The sequence below is a fragment of the Cavia porcellus genome, unplaced genomic scaffold (genome assembly GCF_034190915.1).
Source record: "Cavia porcellus strain 051 isolate PalLab524CR breed Dunkin Hartley unplaced genomic scaffold, mCavPor4.1 scaffold_3, whole genome shotgun sequence".
Classification (NCBI taxonomy): Eukaryota; Metazoa; Chordata; class Mammalia; order Rodentia; family Caviidae; genus Cavia; species Cavia porcellus.
In genome coordinates this window covers 50,360,188-50,384,950 of record NW_026947486.1, presented here as the reverse complement: position 1 = coordinate 50,384,950, position 24,763 = coordinate 50,360,188, and the positions used below count along the sequence as shown (strand labels likewise).

The 24,763-nt window shown below is 34.1% G+C and overlaps 1 pseudogene; it reads left to right on the top strand.

Annotated features, from left to right (window-relative positions):
• Positions 1 to 16,499: 16,499 nt before the first annotated feature.
• LOC111757141 (nuclear factor erythroid 2-related factor 3-like) lies at positions 16,500 to 20,012 on the top strand (annotated as a pseudogene).
• The last annotated feature ends 4,751 nt before the right edge of the window (positions 20,013 to 24,763 follow it).

Here is a 24,763-nt window from a genome sequence, read left to right as displayed (position 1 = left end):
AAGCACATGGGCAGGACCAGTCTCTTGATTTTGGTTTTTTTTTTTTTTTCTATTTGTTTTTCCTTTTTCTTATCTTGTTTTTCTCTTTTCTAAATGGCTGAGCTGAACTTCAGTCAAAGAAAACTAATCACATTCCCCAAGACCAGAGATCAAGAACAGATAATCTCTTGCTTACTCCTTCATTCTTTATCTTCTTCCCTTTAGTTTTCAAAAGCTTACATGATCCTCTAGAAGAAGTCCTCTAGACCTGCTTCTATTTTATTTTCAGTTATCTTTATTTTATCTACTCTTCTTTATAAAATTCCCCACTACAGGTAAAACCACTCTACCAATGGGGAACACTTTGCATACAAGCACCGAACAGGATTGGAACTGTTACATAACTGTCACTTTTGCTTCAATGGTTTACAGTATAAAATGAATAATTACCACAGTTTTTCAGTTTCTAAACTGAGCTTGATACTCTTATTATTGCTAATTATACTACTTTAGCTAGGTTGCCATATCTACTATAGTGAGTGGTTCTCCCTTATATAAAAATACAGAGAAGTTCTGGATTATTAACCTTAGCACAGCCGAGCACTACAGAACAGAGAAATGAGCCAAAAATACCAACATCTCACTCTTAACTATTGAGATTAATTGAATATATTGGGACAGACATAAATAAAGAATAATCTACCAATATAAGACATCCATAAAGAATAGACTTTTCATACAAAGCCCTTGGTACTTGTGATATAGTTATTACTACAAAATTTATAAATATCAACAGAGAACATAAAAAGAAATTGAAGTACAAAATGACAAAATGCAGAAGCAAAAGGAAATCGTACATATTCAGTCCATCTAGAACAATTCTAGTAGAGAAAGAGATGGAGGAAAATGGAATATATACACCTGAAATTTATGAAATCAAAGCAACTAAAATAAAGAAATATATGAGGCTGTAGAGAAAATCAGATAAGAAGTAGTCTCTCAGGTAAAAAAGTAAATGACAACCACAGTGAAGAAATTGCTGAGCAAATCTAGATTACACACAGATTTAAATAAATACAGAATCATAGGAAATGATGGAAAACTTGAATGGTCAACATAGGAAAGAAATACAATGCATTAAACAGACTCAAATAAGTATCCAGGAAATTAAAACTTCCATTGAAAGATGGAAAAACTGTAGAAATGAAACTGAAGATAGATTTTCAGACCTGAAACATAGGATTGTAGCTAGCAATCATGAAAGGAAAGATCTCTTAAAAATAATAAAGGTCAGAAAATAACAATTCAAGAGTTACAAGATGATGCAAAGAAAAAATTAGAAGATCAATAGGTTTTAGTGCAAAAGAAGGCACCAACAAAATCGACATGAGTATTTGCAGAAATAACAGCAGAAATTTCCTAAGAATGAGAAGAGAATATTGTGTAGAGAAAAAGTAGGCATATAGAAATACAATTAGCCACAACAATAATTCTACATCTAGATATAAACAATCAAGAACTGAGGAACTCAGCACAACAGAATATTAAAGGCTGTTATCAAAAAGAAACATATTGTCTATAAAGGTAAGTCAAACAGGATCATGGCTGACTTCTCAACGCAAATAAGCAAGTCAAAAAGACTTGGAGTAAAGAATTTCAAGTCCCAAAGAAAACAACTTCCAACCTAGATTGATATAACGTACAAAACTATGTTTCAAAATTAATGGAGAAACAAGATACTTCCACGACAAAAACAAAAGAATAAGTTCAGAACCACCAACCCTACAAAGAGTACAGAAAGATGTTCTACACAGAGATAAAAATGATCATGATTATAAGAGTGACAACAGAAATAAACCACCAGGCAGGGAAAGCTAATAAACAGAAGAGAAAAACAAGAAAGCAACAGCAAGCATATAATATGACAGAGACAAACCAATATATACCATTTGTAACCATCAATGTAAATGGCCCCAATTCATAAATTGAAAGAAATAGAATGGAAGAATGGATCACGATAAAAGATTGAACAATATCCTGTAAACAGTAAACACATTTAATTCAAAGAGAAATTAATAGACTAAAAGGCAAAGGTTGGAAAATAGTACTCCATGCAGTGCGAACCAAGAAAAAAAAAATCAGGGGTAGCTATTGTGTTTGCAGACACTGTGAATTTAAAACCAACAATGACCAAAAGAGATAAAGAATGTTACTACATACTTGCTAAATAAAAACTTCAAGATGAAGAGATAACAATCATTGAAATCATTATGCAACAAATAAAGGATCATCTAACTGTGTATGATAAATATTAATACATAGGAAAATTGTAAAAGCAATACCAAAATGGCAGAGGGGAACCTTAGTATCCCATTGCCACAAAGAGATACATCAGTTAAGTACAAAATATCAAAAAATAAACCAAAAACCAGAACTGATCAGACCTGTGAACAAATGAACTTAGCAGATATGTATAGAATGCTTCACCCAACATCAAAATACACATTTTTCTCACTTGCTCATGACTTCTCTAAACAGACCATATACTAGTCCATAGAACATGCTTAAGTAAATGCAAAGGATTGAAATTATCTCATGCACATTATCTGACTATAGTGCAATACAATTGGAAATTAATAGTAAAACTCCCAGAAAAACATTATAAACATATGGAAATTAAATAATACCTTCGTAAAAACAATAGATCACATACTAAATTAAAGAAATTAAGTCATACATACAATTAAACAAAAATTCAGATACAATATACCAAAATTTGTGGGAGGTGATGAAACCATACTAAGAGGGAAATTTATAGCAATGAATTCTCATATTAAGAAAACAGAACAAGTGCAAATAAACAACCTAATTTTGTGCTGGAAGATTCTAGAAAAACAGGAGCAAGTCAGCCCCATGTAGTGATTAATGAAAAGGGTGAAATCACTACAGAACCTGTGAAAATTCAGAAAGTCACAAATACCTACTTCAATAAACTTTACTCTTGTAGGATGGAAAACAGAAGAAATGAATGAATTCCTAGATATATATGAAATATGAAAAGGTGAGTCAAGAAGGTATAAAAATTACAAGTACTATTGTATCAGTAAATGAAATTAAAAATATAGTTAGAAACTTACTAACAAAGAAAAACTCAGGTCCTGATCGATGCACTACTGAATTCTATAGAAAATTTCGAGAAGATTTAGTGCCAAAACTCCTTGAACTCTCTAATGAAGTTGAAAGGGAAGCAATATTCCTGAACATTTTCTTGGATGCAAGTACTACTCTGATAGCAAAATAAGAAAAAAACTAAACCATAAAGAGAACTACAGGTGAATCTTCTAATGAACATAGATGCAATAATCCTCAATAAGATACTAGTAAACATAATTCAGCAAATCATAAGTATGATTATATGCCATGAACAAGTGCGATTCATTACAGGAATGTAGGAATGGCTCAATGTATACAAAACAGTAAAGTCATACACCATATAAACATAACCAAACAGAAAAATCACATAATAATCTCAATACATCCAGAAAAAGCTTTTAATGTAGTCCAACATTCATTCATGATAAAAACCCTACAGAAAATCAGAATAGATGTTCTTTATCTCACTCTGATAAAAGCCATCTATGACAAACCAACAGCCAACATCATACTAAATGGATAACAACTGAAAACTTTCAATCTAAAATCAGGAACAAAACAAGGATTTCTAGCAAAAACAGGAATCCCCGATATCATCCTGGCAAAATTACATTGCATACATTGTTATGGCTGTGTCACCATCAGTCACAAACACAAATGGAATAATTAAGATGTTTTTTGCAAATGAAGTCATGAATTTGTTAACAAACACCAACATATCTGAATGAATCTTTTCTTCTCCCTACTACCAGTTATTTTCATATCATTCATGCAAAAATAATGGTAATGCTAAAGAACTTTAAAACTGTCCTACTGTTCAGTGAGGACCTACAGTCTCAAAGTTATTTCATTCCAAATAACAATTTCAGAAAACATTGAAATAACTCCTCACTAAAACAATTATGATCCTTCCTTGTAATGATGGGTGGATAGGATAAGTACTTGGCAATGTATATCACTACAGTAACTCATGACTTCTGAGTATAGTTAGTGGTTTCCACCTGTATTGTGTAGTACACAGCTGTAAATTTCAAACACTTAAGCAATTGAATAAGACTAAATTAAATCTCTAAAATAAAATTTTATTAAAAAGATGACATTCAACTCCTAGGAATTATGGGTTCCTGGTTATGTGTTGTGTGAGACTTATATATTTATAACTGGACATAAAAAGTTCATCTTTTCTCTGAAATTTGTGTAGAGCAAATATCCTACCTTAGAAACATGCTTTAAAATGTTTGGATTCTATGTTGTAAGATTTCCAGGCCTTTATTTTTTCTTTAAATTGGTAATAATCATGCTGTTTCTTTATCCTTGTGTCTAAAAACATAGCTTTTTAAAAGAATTGAAAAGAAAAATATTTGAAGTTGAATTGCAATTAAGAATTACTAGAATGAAACTGAGAAAGAGGGAGTTTCCCTGATTATAGCCAGCATTTAATGTAGCAGCAGAATTAACACTAAAATAAAGTTTTGTAATAAGGGGCATTTTTTAAACCTTCCCAACTGGTTAGGGTTGGTTTTGGCTAAGGTGGAGCCGGTTTTATTACACTGTTGTTATTACTGGTAATTATTTTTATTGTGCTTATGCAATAACTACATCACACTTTACAATATCACATGTAAAACTAGATTTGTTTTGTACAGTTCTTGAAGTGTCACTTGAGGTAAAGATTTAGGTTGCTGAATTTTCTAAAAAACAGGATTTCATGTTAATTTTATACATGTCTCACATTCTTCTTGAACTTCATAGATATATTGTGAACTTTTTTTGTGCCACTGTAGCTCAAACAAAGGCCTTGTCCTCTAGTACTGAGCTACCTCCCCAGCCCCTTGTGTACACAATTAATTCTTAAAATGGAACATGTTACCAAATATGCAACACAAATTTATAATCTATTCCTGACATCTATGTTATTTGAGGAGATAAGTTTTTCTTATTCTAATTGGCTCACTTATTTCATTCCCTTAAATATTTTTATTTAGCATTTCTAAAGGTAGGGAACTTGTCTTTTTGTATAACATAAATGTATTTTGGAGAATATTAAATTGTACTAATCGGGGGCTATTGTTAGTTATTTTCAGGGAGTGATTGCTGTGAGCAGATAAAGTATTTTAACAATTTCTTTGAGGCCATAATGATCCACAAAGCATTCTTAACATTTCCATAGGTAAACTTAATGCCAAAGCATTCCCTTTCACTTAGAACCAAAATGGAAATATTCTAAGCACAGAGTCTTATCAGTGAAAAGAAAAATTATAAAAAAAACTTAAACTAGTAATATTACCAAAAACTATAAACTCCATCAGTGAAAATACTTCAGATTGGTTCATCAAAGTTTGTTATTTTTCTAGGTCCACACAGATCTTTTTGGAATTGAACGAAAAGATAATGATATTACACTTTCTTTTCAAAAATATTTTTATTAGTGCAGGTTTGCAGCACATAAAGATTACATTCTTCAAGGGTAGTTGATTCATGTAAATAACACTAATCCTCTTCACATTTCTTTACTCCCCACACCCTCCATCTCTTGACCCATTTCTTTTTGCAACAGATATATCTATTTCCTATTATTTATCTTTTACTTTACTCTTCATTTATATTTTAGGTTTCTCATATATTACATTTTGATATCAGCCTTATTAGAAATGTGAAGATATATCTATATGTGTATGTCTATGTACATTAGAAACAAACAAATTTAAAATAACTACATTTTTTGTCTTTCTCTCTGTTTTTCTGTCTGTCTGTCTGTCTGCAGTTATATTAAATCTACTAGAGAGTACATTAATCATTATCTCGATCTCCTCTTCATATTATTCTCCAGACATATGAAACATAAAGTATATGATTTTAGAAATCACAAAGCACAAAGCACTAAGCACAAAGTTTATGATTTTAGAAATCATTGTTTTAATCACCTTCATGATGACATCAAAATTCTCTGAAAAGATTTGCATTTCCCTATTATAGTTTAATATGTCTAATTAAGTATTACACAATTGTACACCAGTATATCATATACTATAAGATTGTTCATTTAGACTAATCATTCTATTTTGTGTATATGATGCATTATACATTATTTTCAAACAGGATTTTAAATCTGTGCTATTGATAAAGCACAATATTTTAACTTGGTCATTTGATTTATGATGCTCTGATCAAATTACCCTCTAGTGTTCTATTTAACAATTTCATGAGTAGGAAGTTGTGAATTACACAAAACATTATAGTGGATCTTGCAATATTGTTTTTTGTTTACATAATGTAGGTTGAACTTTTGTAAATTCTGTTATATTTCACTGGAAGCCACAGACACATAATTCTTTTTCTATTCAATTTTAAATATAATAAGACTAAAAGACAAATTATTCGTGATAAATATATCATATTAAAACAATTTCTTGTAGCGTTTCTAGCATAGGGTATTTGGACCAAAGATTTTAACTGCATTGCTTAGCATGTGAATAAAACTAAGTTTTCATGAATGTTAGACACACCCAGCTAAACCAGTTTTAATTTGTGAACACTTGCATTGCTCATATTGGCAAATCTCAGCATGCTATAGTGTTGAGAACATTCATGAGTCATTATTTTTTTTCAAAAATACTTTTGGTAATATACCTTGTCAACACTGATAACAATTAGAATGGAAATGTAACTGATTCATTTACGAGTAAGACTACTTAAAATTACATCCCATCTTTATTATCAGGTATGCTTTCTCAGATACGTTGGCCTGTGAAAAATGCTTTTGTCTCCCACAGAGACAAGTGGTTTTACCACTTAATAGAAAAATTGATTTCAGTGATAGACTTAGCCATCACCTGTAACATATACAAAAATATTTCATTACGTAGTTAAAAACAGTCAATTTTGAAGCTCTAATCCTTTAAACCAGTGAGTTTGTGTTAGTTCTACAAAGTGTGATGAGTGTATGCTAACTCCACAGAATCAACAAAGAATATTTGAGAAGTTGATATGAGTAATTCACAAGCTTTTCTGTACAGACTTGTTTTGCAACTAAAACGGATTAAGGTGTATTATTCAAATGATGACACATTGAATTTTAGTGATGGGAAAAGCACAAGATAAATGGATAAATCCTCTTTAGGGCCTGGGTATACTCTATCTGTTCATTTATATATTTATGCAGCCAATATAGTATGTTCTCCATCTCTGTGTGAATCCTTGTTTTAGATTTTGGGAATATTATAGTAAGGAAAATTAAGTACAATTAAAATGGAATGTGATCATTGTTTTCAGGAGTGTAAGTATGGACTACTATAGAAGTACACAAGAAGAAAATGACCCAATTAGTAAAGGCATTTTAACTGAAGTGATATTTAACTTTAGATTGAAATGAAGTTGGTTAAATTGTTCAAATACAGCAGATAGGCAATTTGTTCAAAGAACTAGAAAATGATTTTGAAGACTGGGATTTATTGTTTTCTAAGTTTCTTTCTTTCTTCTTTCTTTTTTTCTCTCTTTTCATTTCTTTATTTGTTTTTGTTTTTCTGAGAGAGGATTTCACAATGCAGTTCAAGCTGGTCTCAACTTCACTATGTAGCCCAAGCTGGCATCTAACTCAAAGTGATCTTCCTGCCCCAGCCTCCTCAGTGCTGGTATTGCAGGTATATGCTTCTTTTTCCCCTGTTACTGTCCTCCTTTTCTCATGGCAGAGTTTAGCTGCATAAATATTTTTAAAATTTAAGATGAAACTGTAATTGCAATGAAATTCTTGTAAATACAAAATACAGAAACAGTACAGTTTATGAGAGGAAATCAGAAATTTGAAATGCTTGTTACTTCATAGAAATAATATCACTTACACAGGAGTCTAAGTGTGAGAACAGTTGGTCAAATCAGAGGTGATTGTTTAGGATGAATATCAAATGGATAGTTTTTAATGTTCTTGATTGCATTTTCTAGTACTTCTTCAAATAAATTTCAAGTAACACGATGCCCCCTCTTTGGTTTCTAAACACCCAAGGATTTGCATTTTCAGCTATATTGAGTGTTAATTAGCTTCAGAGAGGTGACAGAGGAGAAAAAGAACTTAGAAAACATCTGGCACAAATCCATTAAATCTCTGTTTGAGTCACTCTCTAAGGTGTATCTATTAAAATAAATATAGGTGTTTTGTATTGTAAAATGAAATATTGCTCTATATGCCCTCTCTGATAAAAATATAATATGTTTTTATATAAATTGTACTAAGTAAATGATAGTGTGAGTTGGAGATCCAGCTTTAGACTGACTAAATTCACTCTTATACCTTGAATCCTTCTGCCTGTTGCATAGTTTCTACAACTCTGAATGCCTAACATGGAAGTTGCACCAATGGATCTATTGTCACAAATTAACCATTTATCCTTCAAAAATCTTCTCACAAATCATCTACTTGTTCAGTAATAAAATACTAACTGATTCATTTACTTACAGTCAGAAAAAGCTTAATTTGAACAGTTTGAAATATCTATGTAGGAAATCAGATATTTAAAATGGAATTTTTGTCACTAAATGGGATCATTAAGAGAGAATTTTTAGTTATTGTGAAGTTGCTCTATGAAAACCAAGATTTATGTGAGTTATTTAACATTTTGTTTTCTAGTTTTGTATTTGTATTGTGGACATGTGGAGTTAATTTGGCCTTCACATTCCTCAAGCAGTTTTAAGCTCATAGTAAATGCTGAGTCCTGTTGAAAAAAAAGAGATTATGCTTGTATTTTAGAGGGATTGTTAGGAGAAGATGAATTTAATTAAAACCAATCTTATCTATTAATCAGTCAAGGGATTTAATAGAACTTTGATGAACTTAATAACATGAACAAGTAATAATGTTGTAGCTTCTCTGCAAATTATTATAATAATACCTTTTACCATAGTTATATGAGCCATTTTCCTAAACACTAAAACTTTACTAACATTAACTAATTTAAAATTTGAAAATTGTGTGGATGCTGTAAACACAATTTAATGATCAAAATAACTATCTGTGCAGCTTCCATAAAGCTGACTTTAGAAAGGAGAGTTTAAAAAAAATCTACGAACACAAATTTTGGAGACATTTCAAGTCTCAAAATTTAATGGTTACAAGGCAACAAACTCTTAGTAAAGAAAACGCACCAAGTGAGAAATAATGAAGTTAGTTTCAGTTACTGGCATTGATATAAATCAGCTAAGTGCACTGAACTTTGGTTGATCTCTGTTAATTTGTAAAATGTTGGAATTTCTGATTTCTCTAGGCTCTTCCAGATCTAACAACTCTGATGAATCCATTACCTTTCCTGAGTGCTTGATTTGTTCTAAGTCATCTTCAAATATCAAATTAAGAGGACTTTTTACTAGCTTATTTTATTTGATTGCACTTTTCAAGAGCAATATACTTATTAAGAGGAAAAAAAAACTTCTGTCATAGAGGGAGAGAGAGAGAGAGAGAGAGAGAGAGAGAGAGAGAGAGAGAGAGAGAGAAAGCAGCATTCCTGATTGGGTTGCTGAGGACCCCAGCTTCTCTAGAGATTAATATGGTGCAAATCCAGGACATGAGGCATGTCCATGGTTGGGAAGAATGGGAACTTACAAGACAGGTAGACATGAGGTCAAACAGAACTATAGTCAATCAGTAAGATTACAAGTGTAACTGCTCAGGTAAAATAGAATAAATTTGGATCCAGTAGGAATGTGAGTTATGTAGCAAGCATGGATAAATACAGAATAAGGCTTTTTTTCAGTAGAGCATTGGGTTATGGCTCCTTTTGGCTTCCTCAATGTGATCCATAATTGTTTAGAATATCATCCCTGATGTTTGTGCTTAGGATGTGGTTCCATTTGTTTTGTTTTTTGTCTTGAAGTCTGATGCACAGAGGAGGTGTTTGTCACCTCCCAGGTTGCAAGATATATGACTAGCTCTTTCAAAGGTCTAGCCCTGTCTGACTAATTATAATATTTGTACTTAACTCAGCTGACTATAACATTCTCATCTCTGAAGAAATACACTGAACTGCCATGAGGGAATACTGGGTGATGAGCAATCTGGCTTCTTTGGGCTGAAAGAGATCATAGTTGTGGATTGGCAGTCAGAGAAATTCTTCAGAGGGTCTACCTAGAGGCCCTTGATAGACACTAAGCATTTTCATCTTTGGTAGGCGTACAGCTTTATGTCTGTGGGAGACAAAGCCAAAGAAACACTTTAAGTATGCATAATGTAAACAATATTATCAATAGGATAATTATGAGTACAGTTAACAAAGATTCCTGAGGAGCTAGTAACAGCTTCCCATGAGGAAGGCAAGAATAAAGTCCAGGAAAATTTAGAGTCTGATGTATCATGCACCGTAGCTTAGTGCATGGTAAAAGATACGGGTCTAGTTTTAATCCTTAGCATGTGTAGAGCAAGTTTTTCCAACATTGTTCTCTACTGTTCATTCCCATGAACAGTAGAGAAGGGTCACTTTTTTCCCACAGCCTCTCTAGCATTTGTTATTGCTTGATTCTTGATAATGGCCATTCTTTCTGGGGTGAGTGGAATCTCAGTGTTGTTTTAATTTGCATCTCTTGAATAACCAGTGAAGTTGAACAATTTTTCATGTGTTTATTTCCTGTTTGTATTTCTTCATCTGAGACACATGTATTAATCGCAGATGCTCTTTTTTGGATTGGGTCTTTAAATCTGAGAGGACTCATTTCTTTAAGTTCTTTGTGTGTTCTCAAAAGTAATCCTTTATCTGAGGTACAGCTAGCAAACATTTTTTCTCTTGTGAGCTGTCTCTTCACTCTGTTGGTGGTTTCTCTTGCTGTGCAAAAGCTTTTCAATAGAGTGAGATCACAGCTGCTTCTTTGTGATAGTTTCTGTGCACTAGAGGTTTTGTTTATAAAGTCTTTGCCTACACCAAAGTCTTCAAGAGTTTTACCTACTTTATCTTCCAATGGGTTTAATATTTCTGTTTTAATATTAATATCTTTGATTGATTCCAAATTTAGCTTAGTGCATGGTAAAAGATACGAGTCTAGTTTTAATCCTTAGGATGTGTAGAGCAAGTTTTTCCAGCACTGTTGGGAGCCGCCGACACCGGTCGCCTTACTTGGCGGACGTAGGGCCTGTGGGTGGGAGCGGAGCCTGAGCTAGATTGCCCCTCCCATCGAGTGAGTCAAGTTGGCGCCTGCTTCCTGCCCCCTGATTGCGCTGGCGACTTAAACAACCCGCTCTGTAAGATAGTCTGCCTAGCAACAACTGATGTTAGCCAATCAGCCCGCATCGCACGCTTTGAACTGATTGGCCACTGTCACCCTATAAAAGTGAATGCCTCTCCCGCCACGAGACAGGAAGCACAGAGAGAGATAGAGAAAGTCCACCGGCGAGAAAGGGCTGGTGACAGAGCGGAGGCCTCGCGGGGCCCACGCGGAGATAAATAAAGGCAAGATTGCACACCGCCAGACTTTGTCGTGTGTCTTTCCTGCCGGCCGGGAGCGACATCGACACAGCACCATTTATCAAAGAGGCTATCTTTCTTACAGTGAATATGTTTGACACTTTTGTCAAGGATAAGATGGCTTACTGTGTCTGGAGTTGTTTCTGTGTCTTCCAATCTGTTCCATTGGTCTTTGAGTCTGTTTTTTGGCAATACCAAACTTTTTTTTAAAATCATAGTAGCTTTATAATTTGAAGTCAGGAATTGTGATGTCCCCTTGTCTTATCTTTGTTTCCCAGGATTGCCTTTGTTATTCTAGGTCTTCTCTGGTTCCAGATAAATTTTAGGATTATTTTCTCTAATTCTGTGAGATACGCTGTTGAAATTTTGAATGGGATTGTATTGAATCTGTATAACAGTTTTGGAACTATGGCCATTTTCACCATATTACTTCTTTATATAAAGAGCATTGGCTATTGCTCCATCTTCTAATATCCTCTTCAAACTCCTTTTTCAGAACATTGTAGTTTTTGAGTAGAGATTTTTACCATCCTTTGTTAGATTTATTCTTGGTGTTTCATTTAGGGGGGTCATGTTATTTTAAAAGGTATTTCCCTAATTTTTCTCTTAGTGAATTTATTTGTGTACAGAAAGGCTATTGATATTTGAGTGTTCACTTTGTAACCATGTACACTACTGAAATTGCTTATTAAATCTAATAGTCTCTGGTAGAGTTTTGGGGGTCTTCTATGTAGAGTATCATGTCATCGGCAAATAATGATTGCTTAACTTTTCCCTTTCCTAGCTTAATTCCTTTCATTTCTTTCTCTTGTCTAATTGCTAGGGCTAAAGTTGCCAGGACTATGTTGAATAAGAGTGAAGACAGTAACATCCTCTTATTGTTCCTGATTTTAGAGAACTGGCTTTCAGTTATTGTCGATTTAGTGTAATGTTGACTGTTGGGTTTTTGTAGATGGATTTTATCAAACTAAGATACATACCATCCATTCCAATTTTCTGTAGAGTTTTTTTTTTTTTTTTTTTTTTTTTTTTTTTTTTTTTTACCTTGAATGGGTACTGGACTTTGTCAAAAGTTTTTTCTGCATATATTTTTGGTTCTTGGCTGTGTTAATATGATACATTACATTTATGAATTTGCATATGTTGGACATGCTGTATAATCTTTTTGATTTGCTCCAGTCTGTTTGACAGTGTCTTATTGAGGATTGCATCAATGTTCATTAGGAAGATTGGCTTGTAATTCTGTCTTAGTTGGGTCCTTCTCTGATTTTGATGTAAAATCAAGCTACTAGTCTCCTCCAGGGTATTTACCATGTTTTTGCATAGCTGGAGGAACTACGGTTCAGTTAATAGGACTTTTTTTTTTTTTGGCAAAGCTCAAATGTTTTAATTATCTGTCATATTCTCTGGGTAAGTCTTTTTCCTATGAATAACATCGAAGCCATCTTCTGGTTATTGCCTCTCCCAAAATGAAATGTTTGGAGTAAAGACTTAATAATTTTCCTTTGGCTAGCATCAGGAAGTTACAATTTACCATCATCTGATTGTAACCATCCTGGCATCAATCTAAGAGAGCCCATTTTGATTTCTGACTAAGAATATTTGCGTCAAGTATCAGGGATCCCTGACCAAGGGATCCTTCCCAGATTAGGGAAGCCTGATGAGGGGGCCTTCAGGCAAGCTATTTGCAGTAATCACCTGCATCAGCCAGTTGATTCCTGTGAAATACTTTGTCAGTTCTCTTTCGGTGCCCTTAACAATGAATTACTGCAACTTTGAAGGGCATATAGATGGATAATAAAAGATCATCTGACTCCTTATGATACTTTATGGGAGAGCTATTGGCTCTTGGATGATTTCTTTCTTTCCATATGACAAAGTGGGTATGTGTTACTAGGAAAGCATATCTCAAATCAGTGTGAATGTTGACTTTAGTTTTAGGGCCCTGGTGAGGGCTATGAGTTCTGCTAGCTGAGCACTAATCCCAGGTCCAAGTGAGGAACTTTCAATAGTCTGGTGTAAAGTTGCCACTTCATATCCTGCCTTTATGGTTCCATCTTCCATGAAGCAACTTCTATCATAGAAGAGCATCAAATAGGGGTCAGTAAGGGGCCTATCAAATAAGTCTTATCTAACTGCATATTTTTGGAGAATTACCTGTTCACAGTCACATCTTTCAGCATCAATTTCCTCATTTTCTGGCAAAAAGGTGGCAAGGTTTAAGGAGAAATGTGTGTTTATTTGAATGATTGGTCCTTATAGAAGCAGATCCTGGTATTTAAGAAGTCAGTTGTCTGACAGCCATAGACTCTTTTTGAAAGAAAGAAACCCTGCCACATTTGAGGTACATATATGATGAGATATTTGCCTAAAGTCAATCTGGATGCTTCTGGCACTAAGAGAGTTACAACTGCCATAGCTCTAAGGCAAACAGGCCATCCTTTTGCTACAATGTCTAATTCATGGCTCAGATACCTTATAGACTGTTGAGCAGGTCCCTGATCCTGTGTAAGCCCTCTCAAAGTTGTGCCGTGCCTCTCATCAACATATAAATTGCAATAGTATCCTGTGGGGAGGCTCAGAACTGGGGCATTTAGAAGCACGTGTTCAAGCTTCTGAAATGCAGTTTGGGATGCAGGTTCCCAGGTTAAAATATCTGTCCGTTGGGCCTCTTTTGAGATCAAGCAATCTCCCCGTATCCTGGTATCCAAAGGCAACAAAAGCCTACAATATCTAGCAATTTCCTTAGCCATTTTAGAATATTCATCTGTGGAAAGGAAAGAATTGGTTTAATTATTTCTTTCCCTAGTCTTTAGGTTACGTTGGATAAGATGAGGCCTGAATATTTAACCTCAAGATTACAAAGTTCATGCTTTAGATTTAAGAAGCTTATAGCCTCTGTCTGCTAGAAAATTTTTGCTAGAGTATTTTATAAAGCATCAGCAAATATTTCTTTCCTGAGAATAAACATTGAGGTAATTTATATGAAGAAAAAATGTTGCATATAATTCTATGCAAAATGACAACCTAGTTTGGTTTATTTAAATCCTTTTATATTCTAAATGTGATAAGATTAATGGTGAAGGAAACCTTATTCCTATTTGTTAGCTAATATTAGCTCTAATTCCTTCCCCCAGCCACCACTAGGAAAGACTTGGAGTAGCTCCAAATTTATTTATGCATACACATACTTTGATACTTTTATGCATACTTTGATACTCAGATTTGAATAGATTTTTTTTTTCATTTTCACAGGACCATACTAGATTTAATGACAATGTTAAAAGAGTAAAGCCCTACTGAAATAGTTTTAAAATGAAGCAACAGGGAAGCCATGTCCTGGGATTAGACACTCAGTTATCTGATTTGAGGGTGCTGTTAAGTATGTTTATAACCTGGTAGTAGAAGTGTCTTTAGAAACAAAAGCTGTCAAATTTGGTAGCAGCTGGTAAATGATAGAAAACAAAATTCAAGACTTGTTCATCAAATTTGGATCAAAATAGTACAAATTGAAAAAAACTAATTACCTTCACACAAATACATCAAAATAACAGACTGGTTCCATTGAAAATAATCAAGTCTGATAGAATTTGAGGAAGCTTTCTCTTTATTTAAGTCTGAATTCATGTTGACTGCCCAGTGGGTGAGAGAATGAGTACAATTATATATTAAATTTCAGAAAATATTTTGATATATATTGTAATGAGGTTTTTTAAACAGAGGTTTGCTAAAGAAAACAAATTTTCCAAATTTTGCGCAAAATATTGATACATAACCTTGAAAAATGTATCTATAAGAGCGGAAACAGTGCCTTGCATGAAGTAGGCTTACAGATCTGTGTCAGTTGCTAAAATCTTTAAATTTTATAAGCTTAGAAGTTGGAAAAAGAGTCTAGAGTAGCTCAAATTTTCTCATTTTACAAATGAGGAAGCTCTGGTCCACAGAATAAAGTGACTTGCCAAGATTTATGGATTTATGCTTAAGTTCATACATCAAAATTCTTATGTAGAAGATAAGAATATTTTTCTATGTGTATGTTTTAAAAGCAGAGTAACATAATTAATAGTTATATGTTTTAATTATGGGAATTTATGAAAAGCCTTGCTACAAAAGAACCCACTAATGAAACTATGTAATTATAATGATAAATACCTTATAGTGAGAATTTCTTAAACAGAGAGAGAGAAGGAGAAAGGAAAACAATGAGAGAGAGTGAGATGGGAGAGAGAGAGAGAGAGAGAGAGAGAGAGAGAGAGAGAGAATGAGAAAGAGAGGGAGTGTGAGAGAGAGGAAGAGGAGAGGGAATACACTTGTTGCCAGAAAAACATCTTTCTCTTAAACTATAAATGTAAACAATAAAGCTGAAAAATTGGTGTACACCTTTATGTCACCTGCTACAAATGCTGGTTTGATGAGGGGATTCATTTTTACGTCAATAATAAACTTAAATAAGTTCTATACCAAGTCAAAGAAACTTGCATAAAAGTTGGGGACCAAGGTCAGACTTCTGAAGCTTTTAGTCAGTTTGTTGCTTAACTTCAAACTTCTTTAAGTAAAAATAAGGATCTTGACAAGTTACTTGGTAGAACTGTTTTGAATCTTAAGAATGAGATAAATATAAAAGTATTTAGGACTATTTCTGCTACACTGTGAACACTAAACAGCTTTAACTAAAAGCAAAAAGTAAGGTGCCTATTTCTCTTAACAAAATGCTCATAGTCTACTAGGCTGTCACTTTCAAAAGGGATCTGAATATTCCATTAACAAAGAAAATGATACTTAGCAAAATAAATGTTACTTTCTGAAGTACTCTTCATTTATTTTATTTGATGTAAATTTTATTTTGCATCAAACTTTAAGCACATAGAGAAACGGTTTCTCCATCTCAATATCTGAATAACATTCAGATAAAATTAGCTGAAACTCGAAATGATGTTTGCTTTACAACAGATACTTGAGTTTTATTTTCAGACATACAGGTATGTACAGTATCTGTGTTACAACTCTCGTGTGTATATGTGTGTGTGTGATGCAGTTTATTCATTGAGTAGAGCAAAAAGAAGGAAGTTATTTAGTATTTTTTTGTCTTTTTGAGACAGACTTCTGATATGCAGTTCAGGATGGCTTTGCATTCACTTTGTAGCCTAAGCTTGCCTTGAACTCACAGAGATCCTCTTGCTTCAGTCTCCCAAGTGCAGGGATTACACCACCAAATTCAGCTCTTTATTCATTTTCACTCACATTAGAGTTTTTGCCTTTGTTGTCTCACAAAAAAAAGGTTATTGCGAGAAAAATGACAGTACTTATTGAAATAGTATAGTAAAACAGTAAATTTAATTTAAATATTTATGGAAAATATAGTACTTGGCTAATACTGAGCTTAGAGTGGCTTTTAATGTTTAAGATCTTTTGAAAAGTAATAAAAATGTAAGCAAATATATTAACATATCTTGGGTTTCACTGCATAGAAAGTACTTTATTTCATAGTTCTTTGCCTAGTAAATAGTCTTTTAGCAAGTAGTAATCATTGGCATATGTTATGGACCATTAATCAATTGTTGGATCAATGCTACTGTTATAGCACTAAATTTATAACAGCTAGTGTCTAAAATCTATATCTGAACATTAAAGGTGTTATTTAGAACATTTTACCTTTGAAAAGCATTACTACAATTTTCACCCTAATGACCTATAGTCCTCTAAACCTAAAATTGGAGTAGCAAATTTTTCAAAGTTTACTCATCTCTTGAAATATCCTCTCTTCATACAGTGGTTAGACTTTGTAAATATTTCCAATCCTAAAAGCATCTTATACTACTATTCTGAGAGCAATTTGGCATTATGTACAGCTCATTGATGGTAAAAAAAAAAATAATTATTGGTGAGAAACTGGAAGGCATGCTTCTGAGACCACTTCACTAAAACAGCCTATACAATCTTTATGCACTATAAAGATAAAAATATAAGGAAAATTAAACATTCTTTCATTTATTTTTTGAGACAAGGTCTTGAAGTGTAGCTCAGGCTGGCCTCAAACTATCAGTGTTCCTCCTGCCTCAGCCTTCCGAGAGCAGGGATTACAAGCATATACCACCATGCTCAGGCTAATTCATTTTTCATGACAGTTATAGTTATCCATGTCATTAGCATCTATTTTTCTTTCCTACACAGCATTCCCCACTTTAAACCTGATCATATCAAAGGCTACATATTATTTTTATTTTTACTGTTTTAAAAATCTATTCCTTATATCTGATTTAAAAAAAAACATTTAAATTCTTATTGCTATAACTTTTCAAATAGCTTTATGAATAAAGTTATTTACCTGATTTTTAAGAAAATTGACATCAAGTTGGAGTTTATCTACTTTCAAGATTTGGACCTCAGAATACAAGTTAGCACAGGTAATAGAATATTGAAATACAAATTATTAGACTTAAATGGTTATATTCACTGTGTGTGTTTTAATTACCTAAAAATGGCCTAGGTGTTTTTATAAGCTTAAAAGTGAAATTTATTTTAGCACACACAACACCTCAATAATTAAATAGAAGTGTTGCAAAGATCTTTGTGAAAGTACCCTATTATATTATTTTTCCTCTCAAGCCGATAAGGCAGACAGTTAATTCTCAATTTCTATTTGTTGGTAAATGCAAAAGAAAATTTAATAGTTACTCTTTACTGAGACCTTACTCATTGCCAATCTCTGTGTTTGGCATTTTGCATACATTATCTCACTTATTCCCACGATAAACTAAGAGATGTGTATTTAATTATAGGTCTATGGCAATAGGCAACACGAAATAGTTCCAAACTGCAATATGTCCCAGAGTGAAACTGAGAACAAGGATATTTTCTATCTTGGGTGATTTTTGCTTTCTTCCTTCTAGATATGAACATCTCTCGAGGCTTTACTACCTGAAGTACTGAAGTATAAATAGTGCTCAACCCACTGAGATGTCTCCTTATCCTAGGGAATTTTCATTTTCAATGGAATAAACCATAAACTAAAGAACTGACACTCTAAAGATAATATTTTTAATATCACATAGGGTGAGTATTGTGATAGATAACAGGAAATATAGGCAAATAAGAAATTCTATCGTATAAGAAGTATCCAGTATTTTGCATAGAAATTCTCTCTCCTTTCTTTTCTTCTCATGCCTCTTCGCTTGCTCTCTCTCACCCTGTCTCTCTTTCTCCCTGTCTCTCTCTTTCTCTCTCACTTCCTCTCTCTGTTCACCCCCTCTCCAGCTCCAAAGTGGCTCAAACAATTTCAAATTTCAGTTACAACCCTGCCTCTGGTGGGCAGGCCCACCAGCCCCCTGCACCCCAAGACCCAGGAGTTGGATCTCGTGGCGCTGCACTAGGGCCACCTGCTCCAGGAGGTGCGCGCACTTAGGGTCCCCTTCATTCCCTGGCACTCCAGTGAACACGTGGCTGGTGCATGGCGTGGTGGGGACCCATGGGCTGTTGGGCGCCGCGGCATCGTGCCACCTGGGGTGTTGGCATCAGTGTGGACTGCAGTCTTGGGCTGCGCGCAGCAGCTCTTTAGCAGCCCAGGAAGAGAAGAAGGTAGACACGGGGTTCATGGCATGGGTACAGGTAGCCAGTGGACACCTGAGTCAGGAAAATTAGGTACTAAGAGAGAAGTGAGTGGCTCACAGTTCTCTGCAGGAGAAGAATGAAGAAATCAGCTCAGGAGAAATCACTACAGCAGCAGCATAATGAGAATGTAAACCCAACAGCAGGTAAACCTGACTGAGAGGTAGAAAAGAGCACTGAATTTTGAAATGTGAGACATACATCTTTCTCTCTGGAAGACTTATTTCTGCTTCTTTTCATCATAGCCTGAATATTCTCTGGAGGGAATTTCATTGGAAGATACTTCATCTTTTCCAAGTAGTATATGTAAAGTATGAATGTAAACTTTATCCAGGCCATAGGTCGTGATGGGAGTCTTCATGAAGCCATGTTACTGTGTCAAAAAATTCAGAAGAGATCCAATAGCAAGGACTTTACAGATGCAAACCATTTCTGCAGCTGAATTCTCAAGCCCTTCTTAGTACTAATTTGGCAAGATTTCATCCACTTGTTGATATTCAGATAAGGAAACTAACAAGCAAAGATCTGCTGTATGGCCATGATGCCAACTTATTTGATGGGATAAACTTAATATCTTTGGTCATGGAGGATGTTTTTGATCCAGTGGAAGCTTCTCAAGCTTTAGAAGAACCAGATTCTGATTCTGGATTTATGTTAAATTTGAGTCACAATAACATATCTATCATCATGTGTAGTTCTTCTTATTCCATGTGTAGTGAAGATGCTATAGGTTATATTAATAACCTTAAAAATCTTCTCCATGATTTATCAGGGGCTGTTGATGGCATTTGTCCACAACCCAGTATACTGTCTTGGGGTGGCCCATGTGGCTCTTGAGATTCTTGAGGTGAAGGCTTGTGAGAGGATGAGAAAAAAAAAAAAGAAGAAACAAAACTGGGGTCAGTTGAAGCCCTTATTCTCCTGATGAAAGGAAAGGAACTAGCCCTTCACTACAGGGCATTTATTTCTACCTTTTAGCAGCTTAATGTTACATAATACACTATTGTCCTGGAAATCCACTGTTCAAATTGTCTTGGGGCTAGTAGTCTCTGGGTTGTAGAAGCTTCATCATGTGGCTTGCCGAGGCATTCTTTGTTCCTGGAATGGTCATGGGCCAGCCTTTTTTCCAGCTTCAGTGCCTCCCAGCATTCTGTCACATGGATCATAGGTACGAATATGGTTTTCAAGAACTGCTATTTCATCATGTATGTCATACCTACACTTCCTACATATAGCCACCTATATGAGAACCCACTACTGAATCTTTTTCAAGGTCTGGAAAATTGCAGAAAATGGATAGATACTTCAGTGACACAGACAGAAACTTGAGCCATGATTAGTGGCTTACAAAAGCTCTGTGTATCCCTTTTTCTGTCAAAGAAATTGTCCACATGCCTGTCAATTCTTTCAACAGTATGTTAAGCAGACACTACCTAACAGACTTACTTGAGTCACAAACCATTCAAATTGACTTGGGAATTTTACTGCTGTTTGAATCATTTATCTCACTAAACATGTAGGAGTCAAAGTTTGTAATTCTGGGATGTTGAGGGGGAAGCCAGAACTTTTCATGAAATCTTTCAGCGTTTAAGATTCACTAGGGTAGCATGTCATTTCTATGGCAGCAGCAAACACGGTGGATATATTTAAGCTATCTTTTTATTCACTTAAAAAAGCATAATGGTAATAGCACTAGAGTGAAAGAACTTTTACAAATATTTAACTTCAAAGAGTTAAAAACTTTTTATTTGAACTTAAACAAATAAGCCATTCAGTAGTATTAATGATTATCTAGCACTGCAGCAGCACTAACATGTGTTCACCCAAATTAAAACTACTTTGTGAGGATAACCTCACATCCTATATTTTCATTTCCTAACATATTAAACAAACCACCAGTAAAGGAGGAAGCTAATAGGTAACATTTTCTAATCCAAGAACTAGAAATACTGAGACCATAATAAGCATTTTATTGATGAGCACAGTAAAAGAAACTGTAGAGCTGAGTAATCCCAGAAATAATGGTGCACACTGCCATTAGTCCCAACAGTTCAATAGGAGATTCATGAGTTTTCGTAACTCTTGTTCACACGTAAGTTTGGATTTCACCGTGTGCCATGAATGTGATAGCCAAGTTATCAGAATCAAGCCTGTCATTCGTAAACAATCAATATGAAATACCATACATTGTAAAAAGGCACTACCTTGGGTTACACAAATGGAAGATTTATTCTTCCTGGCTGTTTTTTTCCACTTTGTTTTTAAGGTCTAGATTTTGCCGGTAAATACGTTTAAATCCAACAAAAAGAGCACATACATTCATGATCATGTACAATTTATGGTCATTGTAGTAACTTTATAATCTGAACAGAATGGAGAAGCATTGGACACTGTAAACAGATTAGAGAATTTAACATACTTTAACAAAGTTATCTGGCTGTTGTGAGGAGTATAGATTCAGGAGTGGAAGACAAGGAACAAGAAAGATAAATTAGATAAGAGGCTATTGAAATTATTCAAGTAAGAAATGATGATTAAGATATGATGGCATGTCACATATAGAGATATACCTTTTACTGAGGAGGGTGCCGGGGGTCAAACTCATGGCCTCCCACTTGCCTGGCAGGTCCTTGTGCCACTGAGCTAAACCCTAGCTATGAGATTTACCTTTCAAATCCCTCTTGCAAATGGAACTTACCATCCAACTGAAGGCGGTGCAGTTAGCTGATAATTTCCAATTATTAGATCCTTCACAATCTATCATTGCTTTCCAACTAAAGCTTTCATTTTTATTTCATGATCTCTGTTATGGTTTAGATAAAAATTTCCTAAAAATCTTCATGCTTTTGGAGGGTGATTGGATCATGGAGTGCTATACTCATCCAGGGATTCATAAAGGTGGCAGTTACTTAAGACAGAAGTTAAGAACCAATGTGTATTCTCCATGTTTTGTCCACATTGTTGTAATTAAGTTCCAGAGAGCACATCCTCCATGATCCTATGTCTCTGCATGAGCCCATTTTACAATGAATATCCCTTCTAATCCATGCCAAACATGTACAATGTACAATAAATATTTGTGTTAAGCCACTTTAAAAATTCCAGTTATGGATTTTGTAAAACACACACACACACACACACACACACACACACACACACACACACGAGATGTAAAAGTTTTGATTGATTAATAATTCACATTAAGGTAAATTTAAAGTAAGATTTTTGTCTAATAAGAAGACATATTTCAAGGAATTTGGCTCCCCACATGAATTAACCTTAGGTTTAGCTAAAACCTCATTGGAACTCTGGGTAACATTCTGGCCACTTTTTTAACACACTATTTTAACTATTGTTATTCTCTATTTTTTAAAATTCTGTTTTTTTTACAGAAGTAAGAAGAGTACTTTTAAATATTTTATTAATATCTATTTGTATTACATTAGCATAAAAAGAAAATATACATAGTTTTCATCCTCTGTCAGAAAGGAAATTGCAATACAGTCAGGATGCAAACAATGGAAAATTAATCCTATGACTTCCTTAGCAACTCTTGTCTGTTCTTGCACTCACTTAATGTTCTTCAGTTTATCATCATCTGATCCCCCCTCAAGCTTCTTGTCCATAGTGAAGAGAAACACATTTGGCATGCTATGGTGTTATCTAATGATTCAATTCACTTGTTACAAAATCCTGCAAGTGTGTGTGTGTGTCACAGGCTATAAGTACTTTGAAAGGATAATTTAAATGATTGCTCCATTAGTTCTCATTAGTAAATACATCAAATATTTACACATCCTAAGCAGTTATTATATTTTGCATCCATGCATTTGAAATACTTATTTGCATAATTGAGTACAATAGTTGGAAGACAATGTAACTGTTCTGTGTGCAAGACTAAAACAAAGCTTCTAAGATTGCATATTATCTGATAACAAGTATGAATATGCTGTTTTAAAATCATGTTAGAAAAATGCATGAAAAACTCAGGTAGTTTGGCTTAGATATGCTAACTAATATAACAATGACTTCTAACATAGTATCATGTCATCTGGTCATCATAGGAAAAGAACTCTCTTGAAGTTATTTCTACACTAAATGATCTATGAGAGATTTCTGCAATGCTGGATTTTTGAGGATATCATTGTAGCACTCAAAGATCCATATAGTCTAACATCTAATTTGCAGCAGAAACTACCAAAGCACCCAGGGAGAAGAATCATTGTGATTATGAGAGAAATACTTAAGTTTCTTGAATTCATAAACAGGCACAGCAAAGCAGATGAAATAATAGAATGTAAATTGTTGATTATTAATAGAACGAATGTCTACATTATGACACACATGCAATCTTTTTCACTTTGAATAGTTGTTTGGATTATTCTTATCTCATGTTCACAAAATTGGTGTTACATACTTCCTCTGGTTTCTGCATCAGAATCATGACATAGTATGGCCAGGCTGTTTCATAAGAATGAAAATAATTCATAGGGTACGCATGTGGTAATCATGTTCTAATAATAGTAAAACCTTTCCATTGTCTAGAACAATACAATAAAATGAAAAAAAATGTGTGTATTTTCTCTTAATTTTTGTACAATTCTATAACATTTGTCCTATCATGTTTCCTTTGTAGATATAAAAATAAAGGTTCAAAAAATAAAGGTTCAAAGAGAATAAGGAACTAACTTAAGGTCTATGTGTCAAGCTCAGGTCTTCTAACCCAAATCTAAGACTTTATTTCTTATCCCACACCTCTGATTTCCTGCCCCAGTGCTGATACTAACTTGCCCAATTACCTAGCCTATTTGAATAATATTTTCTGTGCCTACAAAAGTGTTCTAAGATGTGAAAAATAATGATTGAACTTTATTCATTGAACATATTGTGTAGAATGTTAAGTAACATGTTGTCTTGGTTACTTTTCTCTTGTTGAGACAAAATACATGACACCTAAAATACAGGAAAGCAAGGTCTATTTAACTTACCATTTTTGGAGGTTTCAGTCCATACTCAGCTGGCTCTAACACAGAGTGGCATGGCTAAGGGGAGGCCATTCATGTTGAACACAAGCCACAAGACCAAAAAGGGAGGAGGAAAAACACATTTCCTTCCCTCCCTTATATTATATGCCAGCTATCCACCCCTGTGAACAAGTGCAGCACTCACACTGCCAATCCAAGTGCTAGACAACAAAGCAATAATAAACTCTAGATTCAGCTACCTCTATGACTGAATGAGACTTGGGAGGGGCATCCAAATACAAACCATAGCACATGTATTACACATGTGTATGTAACTTCTGTTGACATTAATAAAATATATGTTAATTTAAAGTATTACTAATCTCATTGCAGTTTTTTGTGCTTTTTTTCAATCAACAGCTATTAGAAAGTACCAGTATTATCTTGAGAGAATTATATTTTAAAATTGTAAGAAGGATCTCTGTACTTAAAAAGGTTGGTAATCTCTAAATTACATAATCTCAAAAAGCATTTTTGATCTTAAAAATTTAAATTATCATTCAAAGTCAGCCATATTCAGTCTTTAGGACATAATAAGTCTGATTATTTTTTATCTAATTTACA